The following is a 16,119-nucleotide window of genomic DNA, read 5'->3' as shown; positions in this document are numbered from 1 at the left end:
GCTAGAATAGTGGTAACATTGCTGGATTAAATGTAGAACTTTCCAAGTTGGCTACTGTTAAAGGGTTAAAATTAATCAGATGTGTCAATTATACTTCAATTAAAAAAATGATTACATATTAGAAAATAAAATTCATCAGATGGATAAGTTCTCAGTGGTAATGTAATAATCATCATTATCTGAGATCCTCTTGAATGAACTCACACTTCTATAAATATGAATGTTAAATGTGGTTGGTTAGACATCATATAAAAATAAAATAATGTTCACCCTCAAGGAAGAGAAGAACTGATGTGTGTATACTGACATCCATTTTTTCTCATATTACTTTATTATATGTAAATGATACAAACAAGGGTTATAAAAGTTTAGAGAGAGAAATCAATTCCAGTTTATAGAACGAGGAGCAGATCTATCCCTTTGAGAAAGTTCTTGAATGAAAGAGAAAATTTCACTAGGAAAGAGATAAGGAACAACTATTCTAGATGGAGGTGACAATGTATACATAGGTGTGCAAGTGGAACACATCATTTGATACATAATGAAAAATTGTTAGAGAAAAATCTGTTTCAGATTACAAGGTAAAGGTAGCATGAAGTCCAGAGTCTGAACTTATCCCTTATTCCTCCCTTTCTTCCTTCTTTTTCTTTCTGTCTGTCTCTTTTTCCCCCTAGGTTTTGCGGCAGGGATTGTAGGGAGTGTCATAATCCAACTGTACTTAAGGAAAAATATTATGTCAACATTATGTAGAATAGTGATGGATACTAAAAGCAGGAGGCAATTCAGGGTATTATTTATAGGTGTAAGAGAAAATGATAAATAATTATATATGACAGTATGACATTTGTTAGAGAGGTAGACTCAAAGGGACTTGTCAGCTGATGGTGTGGACACTTAAAAGAGAAAGGAGTCAAGGAAATGAGTCATGGATAACTGACACTTCAAACTTCAAACCACAGGAGTAAATGAAAACACCAACAGAGTGTATGTAGACAAAAGTCAGAGATTCCAAGGGAAGATAAGGAAAAACATAAGGGAAAGTTTTAATGAGATGGAAGGAAACAAGGAACCATCAAAGAGACGATCAAGGAGTGATCAGTGAGACTGGAACAAGAAGTATAACAGAGAGACCCAAGAAAGAGACAGTAAAGGAGAGCCATTTTAGGATCAGAGCAATCAACAAGCCCTGGAAGGAGAACAGTATCTACAAATGGTAGCTACATTGTATTATCTAAAATGTCTAATTTCCAACAACATCAAAAATGATATATACAATGAAACAGAAAAGTGTGACCCATTCAGAGGAAAAAAATAAGGCAATATAAATTGCCTTTTAGAGAACCAGATGTTGATCAGATTTCAAAGCAGCTTATAAATAAGCTCAATTTATAAAAATTATAGGAACTTTGATGACAATACCTTATCTGAGAAGATATTAATAGAAAAAAATTTAAAAGTGGAAATTCTGGAGTTGAAAAATCTGATAACTAAAGTGAAAAATTCCCATCAGGGGTATAAAAATAGATTTGAGCATGAGAAGAAAGAGTCAGTCAATATGAATACAGATCAATAGAGATCATACAATGTGAGGAAGATAGAGAAGAAATAATTAAGAAATATGTACAGGACCTTTGAGAAATATGATACACCATAAATATACCAACAAGTGCATAAGAATACCAGGAGAGAAGAAAGAGAAAGGAGAAAAAAATTTTTTTAAATGTTATAGTTGAAGATGTCAAAAATTTGATTAAAAGAAACACTAATCCATGTATCCAAACCTCAGTGAACTCCAATTCAAATAATCAGTCCAATTCTGGATAAACACAGGGATTTACACCCAAACCCAGCATAGTCAATGTTGAAAAACGAAGAGAAAGAGAAAATCTTGAAAAGAGAAAAAGTGACTCATCATATATAAGGGGACTCTCAAAAATAGAACAGCTGATTTTCTATCAGAAACAGTGGTGGCCAAAAGCAGTGGTAGGACATATAGGAGATCCCAAGGGTGGAAAATGGGGAACTATCAGTCATCTTTCAATAGTGTTTCAAAAATGAATGCAACATTTCCCACAAAATAAATACATCCTCAAATAAAAACTGGGAGAATTTGTTTCTAGCAGACCTATCTTACAAGAAATATTAAAGTTCTTCAGGCTGAAAGCAAATAACCAAACAGTACTTTGTATAAATCCACCTGAAAAAATTAGAAGCTCTGGAAAAATTAAGACAAATATATAATATATATATAATATGTATAATATATAAAAGACAAATTCATCTTATTCATTTGACTTAAAAAACAATTTAATGAAATGTGAAGTTTACAATATAGAGAAATGTATTATTTTTGAAATAGCAAAAAAAAAAAAAAAGCAGGTAGTAGCAAGTTTTAAACCTATATTGTAGTAAGAGAAGGATGCTAGAAAATATCCATAAGAAGAAATGAAGAGAACTAGAAAGGGTAAATAAAAAATAATATATTAAATTCTATAAATATGTTATTACTCTCTTTTCTTTTTTTAGCTTTTTAAAAAGATAATAATAAATGTTTGCTTTTGAATTCTTCATGGATGTAGATGCAATATTATAACAATAATACCACAAAAATGAAGAGAAACTAGAAGTAAAATTTCTAAATCTTTCTGAAATTAATCTAGTAAATATAGTGTGATAAGTAGATGATCATCTTTTAAAGATTTATGTATTTATTTTAGAGAATGAGAGAGAGTGAGTTCATGAGCAGGGAAGAGGAGAGAGAGTAGACTCTCTAGCCGACTCCCTCCTGAGTGAGGAGCCCAAAAGGGACCTATTTCAGGATCCTGAGATCATAACCTAAGCTGAATTCAAGAGTCAGACACCTAACTGACTGAGCCACCCAGATGCCCCATATATGAACATTTTAAGCCTTAGAGCAACCACCAAGTAAGTAACTAAAAAAATATAGTTAATAATCATTAAAATAACTAAAATTTTATGCTACCAAATATTTACTTAGCACAAAAGAAAGCAATAAAATAAAGGCACAGAAACATTTTGATGTCTTTTTGGACATTAGACACATGGGAATAAAACCAAAATGGCAGGGGTAAATCCAACTATATAAATAATAACACTAACTATAAATGAATTAAACAATCCAATTAAAAGAGATTGTAAGACTAATAAAAAAGTCAGGATCCAATGTTATGCTGTCTATAAGAGACATCCTTTAAATTTAAACATACAAATCAGTTGAGAGTAAAAGCATGGAAAAAGATACACCATGCAAATAGTAACCATAAGAGTTGGAGAGCCTATAGTAATGTGAGACCAAACTGATTATAAAATAAAAAACGTTGCTAGAGATAGAGGGATATTTTACAAGGATAAATGGGTTGTTTCATCTGGAAACCATTGCAATTATAAACATATATGTACCTATAATAGCAAAAGTATTTATAATACTTAAAAGTTGCAAACTACTCAAATATCTATCAATTGATTAATGAGTAAAGAAAATATGGAGTATCTACACAGTGGATTTGGGGGAGAACAATAAAAAAAAGAATGAAGTACTCATGTGGATGAACCTTGAAAACATTGAGTGAAAGGATCCAGACACAAAATATCGCATATTTATTGTGCATACTTTAATATAGTTATATACATTTATATAACAAGGAAATATATAGAGGCAGGAGGTAGATAGTCACTACCTAGAACTTGGGAAGGAGGGAGTGTGGAAGAGAATGGGGAATTCTAATGAGTAAAACATTTCCTTTAGGTGAGATGAAAATATTCTAAATTTAGGTCTTGTGGATGGTGGCACCACTCAGTGAATAAACAAAAAATATTGAATTATACACAAAAATAGGCAAACTGTATGGTATCTGAAGTATATCTTAAAGATGAGGCAATGGCCATGCATTTGCTGGTAACCAATATCTTTAATAAGACTTAACTTCAGAAAAACTGTGAAGGAACCAGTTAGCCTTCTTTTCTGGACATATCCTTAAGAACCATCCAGGGAGTGATTTCTTCGTTGGTCTCTGGTTTACTCAAGACTCTTTTTTTTTTTAATTATTTATTTATTTATTTATTTATTTATGATAGTCACACACACACACACACACACACACAGAGGCAGAGACACAGGCAGAGGGAGAAGCAGGCTCCATGCACCGGGAGCCCGACGTGGGATTCGATCCCGGGTCTCCAGGATCGCGCCCTGGGCCAAAGGCAGGCGCTAAACCGCTGCGCCACCCAGGGATCCCTTACTCAAGACTCTTGATGGAGTGTCCCACCAGACAATTCAGAACAAGAAAAGCAATATATTAATAAGCAAATGCTATACAGCATGAATGGTGCAGTTGCCTTACATATATTATTCAGTGTTTATTCTCAGAAAACCATATGAAGTAGGTATTCTTACTTCATATTACTCTTACAGATAAGGAAGCTGAATAACACATAGATGTGTTAAATAACTTACCCAAGGTTAGGAGATAATAGGGCCAGGTTCAGTAATCAAATTCAACTCAAATATGAATGTATCATGTTATACAGCTTTGCTAAATGTAGTACAATTTGGAGCTTTACCCATGAAACTTCATGCATGAAATCGACTCCTCATTTATTGTGATAATTGTTTAAATTTACTGAGCATTTACTATGTACTAGTCACTATTCATTCATATATGTCACCTTGCTCTATTCCCACTGACCTTATGAGATAGACATTATTATACACTATATTAGCAATGAGCAAACTAAGGCTCAGAGAGCTGAAGGAACTCACCCAATTGGGTGATGTAATACACTTGAAATATTAGCACTGTTTTTTCTTTGACTTGACTCTGGATCATTTTTCTATATGTTATTCAGCATAATGTTCTCAGAATAAACTAGAGGCACCAACGGAAAGGTGGAAAGAATGAATCATGAGAACTGGACTTTTGTCTTCTCTCTCATCTTGGGCAGAGTTTCTCTTCAGGGAATGTAGTTACTCCCTTGAGTGGGTGTTAGGCTCAAACAAGCAAATCATATAAAATGTCTTTGAACACGAAAAAGTGTTATAAAAATATAAGGCATTATTAATATAAACTAGGTCAGAATCAGTAAATCCATAAAGTTTTATAACACTCTCCTGGCTCATTAAGGTAGCAGTGTGGTTTTAAATCAATAATTTACAGTGTAGCAAGACTATGCAGGTCGGTGTGGGAGAACAGAATGTCAGGGTCTGAAAACTCTGATCTGTAACTGCTACCAGTGTGCAGTATAACCTTAGGAAGGCCCCTTATCATCTACTTTTGCAAAATTATGAACGTATTATTCACCTATTTTATAGAACTTTTATTAAGAAGCTCTGATAAAAAGTAATTATAAAGCAACTTGCAAATAGAATCGTACGTAAAACTATTCTAGCATAGTTCATGAATTTTACTTAAACATTCGTTTCAATAGCTAGAACTTTTTAAATTCAAAAGTTTAAACTTGAAAAGTTTGAAAATGGATTACTGCAATTAAGAGAGGCTTTGGGCTGATTTTTTAGAAAGACGTTTTTACCTTTTCAATTATCTGGCTCCAGAGCTCTAAAAGTGATTTGGTAATAAGGATCTTACAATTAATATGTGACCAGATATTTTATGGCATTTAAAATAAAATAATGGAGCTGTACCTCTTAGTGACTCATATCTACATAGTGAGGTTAAACAAATTACTGTGGTTATAGAACATAATTCTGAAAGAAAACATATTTACTCATGAACCTTTCAGTAAGAGTGGGTAATAAATTATACCTTGAAATAAGATCTGTTGATTCTATAATTCAGATGATCTTTACTGCTAATTTTATTGTATAAACAGCTATAGTAAAAATGATAACTGTAATATAGTGCGAATTCTGTGTGCTCCAGCCATCAGGTACCTTTCCTACATTTGATCCCCATTTCAATGATGAGATATCCAAGGCATACGGCAAAAATATTCAAATGAATGAGTATCTTGTGTGAGTATAGACTAGGTTTTCAAGGTTAGGCAATGCTACCATCCTTTGTCAGTCTTTGTGTTTCATCTATTAATCGATCCTTCTGGCAACAAGATGAATTTCATTTAAACCTACAATAATAATAATAAAAAAAAAACCCTACAATAATGGTTCTCAAAATGTGGTTGCTGGACCAGTGACATCAGCATCAATTAGGAATTTGTTAGAAATGCAAAATTTCATGCCCCATCCTGGACCTACTAATTCACAAACTGCCTTTTATTATGCCTTCCCAGTAATCCTGATGCAAGCTAATGACTGAAAACTGCTGAGGTTCCAGTTTACTTATTCCTTCATCAAATATTTAAAGCACTTAGTAGATGCCAAGCACATGGTAGTTTGGGGAGAATGACTTTGGTGCTCATATGATCAATTGATTGGTCTAGATATAAAGGATGATTCAAACAAGAGCCTAGGTATGAAGAACTTGAAATTAATGTTTTAAGAACCAATGGTTTACAAGGAGACATCAAGAAATAGTCCAAGGCAAACACTAGGGTGGAGTTCCCTTTGGCAATCATACAGCTTCTGGAAATACTGGTGCCTATTGGGTTGAGAGTGACTGAAACCAGGGAATGCAGACATTCTCAACTATGTGTCATATTTTAAAAAGCAGAATTTTAAGCTAAGAGGGAGATACCCTCATCCTAGAACTCAGATATAAGAAATATGATAATATCAATGAAATGTCTTCAACTGTATAAATCAGATTAGTCATCTATTCATCTTATGTTGCTTCAGGATCATACAAGGCCACAAAACCAAGTTTTGTTTTGGTTCAGGTAGCAATAACATAATATATGTGAAAAGTGAGAGTAACACTATCTTCTTCATAGGGTTGTCAAAGTCAGATAACAAAGGGCCTGACTTTGTTACCGAATTTCTCTCCTCTTTCTCCTCCTCCTTTTTCTCCTCCTCTTCCTTCTTCTTCTTCTTCTCTTCCTCCTCCTTCTCCTTCCTCTCCTCTTCCTCCCTCCTCTTCTTCTTTTAGACAAAGGGATTCCTATGGTTAGAGGGACATGCCTTACCTGACCTAAAATAGCATTATGTCTACATTGTGGTGGATGTAACCATGTTAGTGAGGTTTGGACATAAATTGTGGCACTTCTGGTCATACTACTAAGAGAAAATGAGCCTGCATTGCTCTTGCCCTTTCTCCTCCCCCTGGTTAGAAAATGACAAAAAACAGCAGCAGATACTTTAGACCCAGAGATGGAAGCTGAGTTTTGTGTGCTACAGAACCTCCTTACTTCCCCTAGCCTGCTTCCTTCATCGGATTGTTTTGTGAAAGAAGCTCATAATCTTGTGTTGTTTGAGCCACTGTGTTTTTAATTTGGTTGCAACAATTCAGGGTGTACTCTAGCATCACCAATGACTCTTCTTAATATGTAGTTTGCAGTTCAGTATACCTCGGGTGGGGCCCATGATTATGCATTTCTAATAAGTTCCTAAATGATGCTGATGCTGCTGGTCTATGGACTATCCTTTGAGTAGCCTGACCTTGAATAATACATTTAGCATTTAATACAGATTTTTCAGTTTTTCTTTTCTCCTTGTCTTACTTGAGGCTACTATAATAAAATACCGTAGACAGAGTGGTTTCTGAACAACAGGAATTAGTTTCTCATAGTTGCGGAGGCTGGAAGTCCCAGACAGAGGTTTTAGTAAAATCTGGTTCTGGTGAAGTCTTTCTTCCTTCCAGTAGGCTGCTGATTTCTCATTGTAACCTTATACAATGGAAAGAAAGTGAGAGCTAGTTCTCTGGCTTCTCCTTATAAGGGCACTCATTTCATTCATGAGGGTTCCATCCACATGATTTATTACCTCCTAAAGACCTCACCTTCAAATACCATATATTGGGGATTAGATTTCAATTATGTACATTTTGGAGAGGGAGATATTCAGTCCATATACTCTCCTTTCTGAGGCCATATCAAGTAAGGGGTTCTTTTACATTTCAATTAAATCTCACCAACTGATCCTCATAATGTAAAAAGAGATTGTCATAAACCAAGATAGGTTATATTGCAGGGTCCTGAATGTTTATGAGTTAGTGTTCTGTGCTAGAAGACAAACTGGCCTACATAGTAATACATATTCCATAACTTATGTAAGTTATGTAACTATCACATTAGCTTCATGATAACATTATATTCAAACTTTGCTCAGCCAGAGCTCAAATGTATGCTTCAGGTCAAAAGAGGGAATGGTGGATCACTACTCCCCTCCCCCTACTCCTGAGAGCAGCTGACAGCATGCTTTTTGCTAGTGTTGGGTCTCTGGAATTATGATCATATGTGAGAAAGCAAAATAGGTGGTATCTTTGGACTCTCTCCCAAAGAAGGATTTCCTTGCTCTACCTCACAGTTCCCTCCTACCCCAGCCCTATGGCTTGGCTGGGATTGAGTCTTATGTGAAAATGAAGAATACATTTAGGGGCACCTGGCTGGCTCAGTCAATAGAACATATGATTCTTGATCTTGGGGTTGTTAGAGTCCCACACTAGGTGGAGAGATTACTGTTTTATGTTTTCTGGAGAGATTACTTAAAAATAAAACCTTAAAAAAAAGAGAAAGCTTATCATTTTTATTCCTATGTGTACATTTCTTTTTGATGGTAACTGCAGCAGACATCTTTAAAAAGTGCTAGTGTGTTTTCAATCTGCACAGAAGGAAGGACACAGAAAACTCTTATTTTCTTTATGTCCAGCTACTTCTGTGTCCTGTGGAATTTCTCACAGAGAAAATTTAAGTTGGTGCCTATTCAGTATGATTTCAGGGGCATTTGAAAGCTCTTCTCTCAAAAAATGACCTCAGTTGCAGAGTGATGCTTAAATGCCAAACAAATGAATTTCTGGGGGATTTTGGGTATTGACCTTAAGATCATGGTATTTCTAAGGATTTGTGTATAGGAACAAATTTACTAAAATTATTTGCAATATTTTGTATTTCAATATAAGCGTTCATTTCCCTTAAGAGAAAACTCTTAGTTTTCATTAAATTTCTAAAGATGAAAAGAAGAAGAAAAAGAAGAAGAAGAAGAAAAGAAGGAGAAGGAAGAAGGAGAAGAAGGAAGAAGAAGGAAGAAGAAGAAGGAAGAAGAGAAAGAAGAAGAAGGAAGAAGAAGAAGGAAGAAGAGAAAAAGGAAGAAGAAGGAAGAAGAAGAAGGAAGAAGAAGAAGAAGGAAGAAGAAGAAGAAAGAAGAAGAAGAAGAAAGAAGAAGAAGAAGAAGAAGAAGAAGAAGAAGAAGAAGAAGAAGAAGAAAGAAGAAGAAGAAAGAAGAAGAAGAAGAAGAAAGAAGAAGAAGAAGAAGAAGAAGAAGAAGAAAGAAGAAGAAGAAGGAGAAGGAGAAGGAGAAGGAGAAGAAGAAGAAGAAGAGGAAGAGGAAGAGGAAGAGGAAGAGGAAGAGGAAGAAGAAAGAAGAAAGGACACCTGGGTGGCTTAGTGGTTGAACGCCTGCCTTCGGCTTGGGGCTGATCCTGGAGACCGAGGATTGAGTCCCTCATTGGGCTCCCTGCACGGAGCCTGCTTCTCCCTCTGCCTGTGTCTCTGCCTCTCTCTGTGTGAGTCTGTCATGAATAAATAAATAGAATCTTAAAAAAAAATAAATTCCTAAAGATGTTCATGGTTCAAAAAGCTTCTAAGAAGCAGAAGCACTTCTACTGAAGACATTAAGATGTTATCCATCTACACATTAGCAGGAATTAAAGATAATTTTTTGACAATAACTTAATGAAAGAGAGTTTTAGAATTCTGCTTTGTGAAGAAACTGACAGGGAAAATATATGGTAGGAAGCAAAAGATTGAAGCTTCAGGTTTTTTTTTTTTTCCAGTTTAAATAGTGATTTTAAAATGCCAATAAAAAAAAAGTGCAAACAAAATTAAATAATTCTAGCAGCATACCCATTGAATTGAAGCTTCAGTTTTATAATTTTGCCCATGAATGGAAGTGGAAAAAAATTAGACTATTCCTTCTGTTTCAGATTTTTAATACTTTAACCTGAAAAATTATAACCTAAACCTAGGGTGTCTACCTCTCCAGATTTGATTTTCTTCAATATATGCTGTACATTAAAATGGCATATTGGGATTCTTCCTTAAAATACTACTTTCATCGTTTCATTACTCTGCTCAAAAATTCTACTGCCACCCTTGCAGCTACTAAATAAAATCCAGTCACCTTAACCAGAGATTCAGAATTCTCTATGATTGTGATTGAACAATAATCACCCTTTTAGCTTTTGCTCCTACCATCTCAAATGTTTTAAGTTTTAACTAAACTTAACACTTGTCATTTCCCAAACAACGTGTGTTTTTGTTTCTATACCTTTGCTGATATGAGGATTCTATCATCATGTCCTTTCTTGCTGAATCCTGACTATCCTTATGATTTTCCAGATACTATTTTCTGAGGTGCTAGATTATTCTGTTGCAGAGTTGGTCAAATGGAGTGTATGTTTTCTGGAATTTTCTTGCCTGTGAAGCTCCAGGTTAGAGTTGGCCAAAGAGATTAGTGAGTTTTGAGAGATAGAAGTGAAGTAGCAGCCATTACCCTTCAAAGGTCTTTGCAGTCAGAAAAAAATAATAGATACAGAATTTCCTAGGAGGAAGGATAGCCAGCTACTGAATGGTGATTGGAGTACTTTGGCCTACTTTTCTCAGATAGGGTAGCACTTAAAAAAAAAAAAAAATATATATATATATATATATATATATATATATATATATATATATAAAGGAGAGGAAGAGAGACAATCTTAAGCAGATTCCCCACTGAATGCAAAGCTTGATCTCATGACTCTGAGATCATGACCTGAGCTGAAATCAAGAGTGGGGAGCTTAACTGACTGAGCCACCCAGGCTCCCCAGCAGTGCTTTGACCTTATTTGAATAGACCTTATGCTGGTTTTTTGATTTGCCATGTCTGACCACAAGGCTTCTGCCCAAAGCATCATTCATGGAGAGACAGAATGACTTATTCATTAGATCTCCGTACAATAGTACTTTTGATCAAGAACTGATTTTACAATCAATTAGATCTGCTCATGGAGTTCACTGGCCATGGTAACATGTTTCCCAATACCTCAAAACAAATAGCTTTATAAAATAGTGAATTAGCTTCTATTAAGGCTCTGTTATAGCACTAGCTGGATGGCAACATCTTTTAGGACTAGGAAGATATCCTTCAAAATGAATCGGTAACCAATATGATACTCTTTCATGGGGAGGAATTATGGCTTTGAGATAGGGATGGAAAATAGGAATGTCTTCTCTCACTGTTACATTTAATTATCCACTAGTGGGACACCTGGATGGCTCAGCAGCCTAGCACCTGCCTTCAGCTCAAGGTGTGATCCTGGGGTCCAGCACTGAGTCCCGCATTGGGCTCCCTGCAGGGAGCTTGCTTCTCCGTCTGTCTCTCATGAATAAATAAATCTTTTAAAAAATTATCCACTAGTAAAATTTTTGCTTCCTATCCTTATAACCTTGGGTTGTTGTTTAGTTGTCTTAAATTCCAAGGGAGAACATAGCAATGGTTCCATTAAATTGGAAGTTAAGACTACTACCTGACCTCATAGTAGTGATCTAGTATTCAAAGAAGGGGGTTATTTTACTGAATGGGATGGTTGGTTGATCTATGAATGGGAAATCAGGTTGCTAGTCCACATCAGGGAAGATAGGAATATATAGAGATTACATATGTTTCCCTTGGGCACCTCTTAATACTTTGATGTCTGTGGTAAAAGATAATGGATAAATATAATATCACAATGCTGGCTGAAGTGCTAGTGGCACCAGAATAAAGGTTAGAGTCATCCACCTGTCAAAGAACCATGACCAACTGCCATGGTCAGAACCAGTGTGAGACAATTGAGGCACCCACTTCAGGTGTACAACTTAAGGGAACACTACAAAATTCAAGAATACAAATAAATTATATTTTAATCCAATATTTAAAAAAATCAAAATTGCTACAAGTCCACGATAAAAAAAAAATCAACATTCTAAATAGAGGTAGAATCTAAGTCTGACCTGTTCTTGCAGAACTTACCTTATTGTCAGTTCATATCAGCACCCTATCAGTTCTCATGCTGGGTTGTGCTGGGTTATTCTGTTGCCAATGTGGTTAAACTGCGAATTATGCTTCCTATATCTTCTTCCCAATAAGATTTCAGGTATGAAAAGATTTGATCAAGATTTGGGAGGCAGAAGTGAAGCATAGCCATTATTCCAGGAGGACAGATGAAGAAGTGCCTGGTGGCTTGTAGCTTATCTCTTTTTCCTAATCTGCCAGCAGCTCTTCTTTCTATCTGCAGCCCCACGTCAAATACCTGATGTTTGCCTTTAGACCCACAGAAACTTATCTACCTAGAGGCACTTCCTATAGACCTCTCAGTGTGCTTCCATTTCTCAAAATGAGCTCGGAGCTTTAGGAGGACTGGTTAGAACCTTTTTTTTCTGAAACTGTGACTCCACCTTATGATAGGCAATTTTTGTATAGTTCTGAGTTTTACCAGTAAATGAAGTAGAAATATTGTCCTCATTTAATTTTACAGAATTTGCACTTACATTTATTTGAGACAAAAAAGTGTCTTAGAAAAATAAAATTCTTAGCAATTGAACAGAAGACTGAATTCCTTCAATTGTTAAAAACATTACTTAATATATGAAGGTTAGTTTCCTGAATTGCAACATGTATCCATATGTAAATATGTATGTATGTATGTATCTATTAGATATCATCTACATTATACAAAATGCTTATTTAGATCTCTTATGTTTTATTTGCTCAACAAGTATTACTAAGCACGTTCAATGGGATGAGTTTAAGTTGTGGACAAACCATAAATAAGGCAAAGAAGCCATAGTTCCTATACTTCAATTTATAGTCTAATACTGGCATAACAAGTATGTTGCATTGAACCTAAGTGTCAGTCTAAATGCTTTATTAAGACGGCTTCTAAAGCAGAGTCCAGAGTCAATTAAAAAAAATATCTGTGATGAATTAACAATGCCAGACAAAAATCAACACAGAAATGGGAGTGGCAAGAGGCATGACTCATATTTGCTGTTATCCATCTAATCTCTAAGATTCAATGACCTCGCTACATGTTTCTAAACATTAGTCACTCAATTCTCTATAATACTGGATTGAGAGAAATAGGAGAACAAACATGTTGGCAAGCAAGGCTTTTTTTTCTCCCTTCTAATAATGACTAAGTACATCAGCTATTGATAAACATATGTTAGCATTTACCTATTCATTCTGTTGGAGAAAACTGGATAACTCTTAAGTGTTTTGCCCTCCAGGCTTACATTAAAAGTTAATTATCACCACGTGGGACAGGCCTCCAGAGCCCATGGCAGCCTTGAACTAATATCAGCAAGACGTGCATTTCACATTAGCCCCACAGTTGTTTACCTCTCACAATAGAATGCTTTCTCCTTCAGTGAATGCTTATAAGTTAAGACCACAACACTTTCTGGGTAGTGAGTTGAAGAACAACTTCTAGCTGAAGAAGAGCCCTGCATTATGCAGTTAAGGACAAGGGCACCACAAGAGCTTTAGCATCAGATATAAATGTAGAGCTGTAATTAGCTACACCGAGTAATCCAAAATTTATTGTGTATATGTGTGTGTGTGTGTGTGTGTGTGTATCTCCCGTCCGTCTCTCTCTTCTAAATATATTTCTTCACCTTGGTTCTCTGTGCAAACTTGTCATGGGTACTTGTGAATAATATGGTCTAATAGTAGCCATCGCTATTTTTTTTTAATTTTTTAAAAATTTTTATTTATTTATGATAGTCACAACAGAGAGAGAGAGAGAGAGAGAGAGGCAGAGACACAGGCAGAGGGAGAAGCAGGCTCCATGCACCGGGAGCCCGATGTGGGATTCGATCCCAGGTCTCCAGGATCGCGCCCTGGGCCAAAGGCAGGCGCCAAACCACTGCGCCACCCAGGGATCCCCACCATCGCTATTTTAATAGGCCTTGGATCACTCTTGTCCCTAAAACCCTCTTTGACTTGCTTGCAAAAGACCTTCGATTTTTTCTATCAAATATTAATTTCTCAATCCATTAAATAGAAGCAGCCTGTGCATGGGCCAATGATGAGTGTATTTTATGACCAATTCTCTAGTTTATGAATCTGAGGTCAAAAATTAAATTAAATTTAAAACTCTGAAAAGCCCAAAGTCGGGATTGTTTTGGAACCTACCAAAACCACAACATACCATCAGTGTTACTGTATATACACATTGGTCTCATTGATTCATCATTTATTTAGATTTCAGGTTATTTTTTGATGTGTTCAGGGTTTTTTTCCCTCTCAATTTAACTATAAGTCCTTTGAGGGCAAGAACTTTCTCTTTGCAGTTCTATAGTAGTGCACAGTGATACATCTTATATTTGGGATATTGCAGAGAATACAAGTGTCTTGTAATCACCAGAAACTCATTTAGTGGTCTGGAACTCTATGGATTATTAGTTGCTCTCCTGAAAGTCTATGTTTGCCTACACTGGCTTCTGGTTGAAACGCTTTGAGATACGTGTTTCTTCTTTGTATGGGCCAATAGTTATGATCTCTTTTATTTTTTAAATAAAACTACTGATAGAGAACTATCAGGTAGTTGCCAGAAGGGAATTAAGTGGTGATATGGGTGAAAGAGGTGAAGGAGATTAAGAACACAGTTTTCTTGGGGATCCCTGGGTGGCTCAGCGGTTTGGCGCCTGCCTTTGGCTCAGGGCACGATCCTGGAGTCCCGGGATCGAGTCCCGCATCCGGCTCCCTGCGTGGAGCCGGCTTCTCCCTCTGTCTGTGTCTCTGCCTCTCTCTCTCTCTCTCTATGTCTATCATGAATGAATAAATAAGATCTTTAAAAAATACAGTTATCTTGATGAACAGCAAGCAATATCTCGAATTGTAGAATCACTATATTGTACACCCAAAACTAATATAACTGTATGTTAACTACTCTGGAATTAAAATTTTAAAAAAGGGAAGGAACAATATAGGACTGCAAACACTTTATTTTGCTGAGTGAGAAATAAAAAAATAATAATCTATTTGGGAAAAGGATACTTTAATATTTAAAAAGAATGACAATGAGTGACAATGAATAAACGTGGTTTTATGAAAAAAATAACACTACTGAAATGCATTTATAAAAGGTTGTCTTTGTTTTTGAACTAAATGAGAGGTCTACTTGGGTTGAAAATATTACTAACAGTCTTCAGCTAGTGAAGAAAGTTTTCATACTGAAGTTTATGCTTTAATATAAAGCAAGTTGCATTTCTCTGCTCATGTACCAATGATGTAGGATAATATAATACATCCTAATAATTAAAGAAAATGAGACCTAATTACCATAATTTTCACATTATAAAGAATATGTGATGTCCATACTTCTATTTTCACTTATAGCTCCTTTGAACTTACTTAAACCTTTGTAAGCATAATATTTAATGAATGTATTTGTTCAATGATAATTATTAAAACTGTACATTCTGGGATCCCTGGGTGGCGCAGCGGCTTAGCGCCTGCCTTTGGCCCAGGGCGCGATCCTGGAGACCCGGGATCGAATCCCACATCGGGCTCCCGGTGCTTGGAGCCTGCTTCTCCTTCTGCCTATGTCTCTGCCTCTCTTTCTCTCTGTGTGACTATCATAAATAAATAAAAATTAAAAAAACAAAACAAAACTGTACATTCTATGAATGGCTCAGTATTTTTTGTCTTAGATTTTATGTGAGTTGAGGGCCAGGGATAATACCTGTATAATTCACTAAGTTCATTATCAAGTGTGTGGGGAGTTTTGATAAGTGTTTTTAAATTAGCAATAATCGCACTTCGGATAAACCTCATTGGCTCTGATACTGCCACTGAGCAAAGCTGATAACTGTTTTTGATGAAGATGCTACATTACCCAGAATGAGGGAAGGAGATGCCATTAAGGTATTTCAAAGGGAGACATTAAATAATTGTGGTGGAGAAAGAAGGTAATGATGGCTAGCTATGCATGAGAATAAAATGAGATATGAGACAACAAAGAGGATAAGAAAATAACTCATATAAGGAACTGCATTGGACCAGTA

At 35.7% G+C, this 16,119-nt stretch overlaps 1 pseudogene; it reads right to left on the bottom strand.

The window, feature by feature from the left end:
* Positions 1–15,793: 15,793 nt before the first annotated feature.
* LOC112641877 (U4 spliceosomal RNA) lies at positions 15,794–15,918 on the bottom strand (annotated as a pseudogene).
* Positions 15,919–16,119: the final 201 nt, after the last annotated feature.

This window comes from Canis lupus, chromosome 12 (assembly GCF_003254725.2).
Source record: "Canis lupus dingo isolate Sandy chromosome 12, ASM325472v2, whole genome shotgun sequence".
NCBI classification, from domain to species: Eukaryota; Metazoa; Chordata; class Mammalia; order Carnivora; family Canidae; genus Canis; species Canis lupus.
This window is presented reverse-complemented; position numbering and strand designations above follow the sequence as displayed.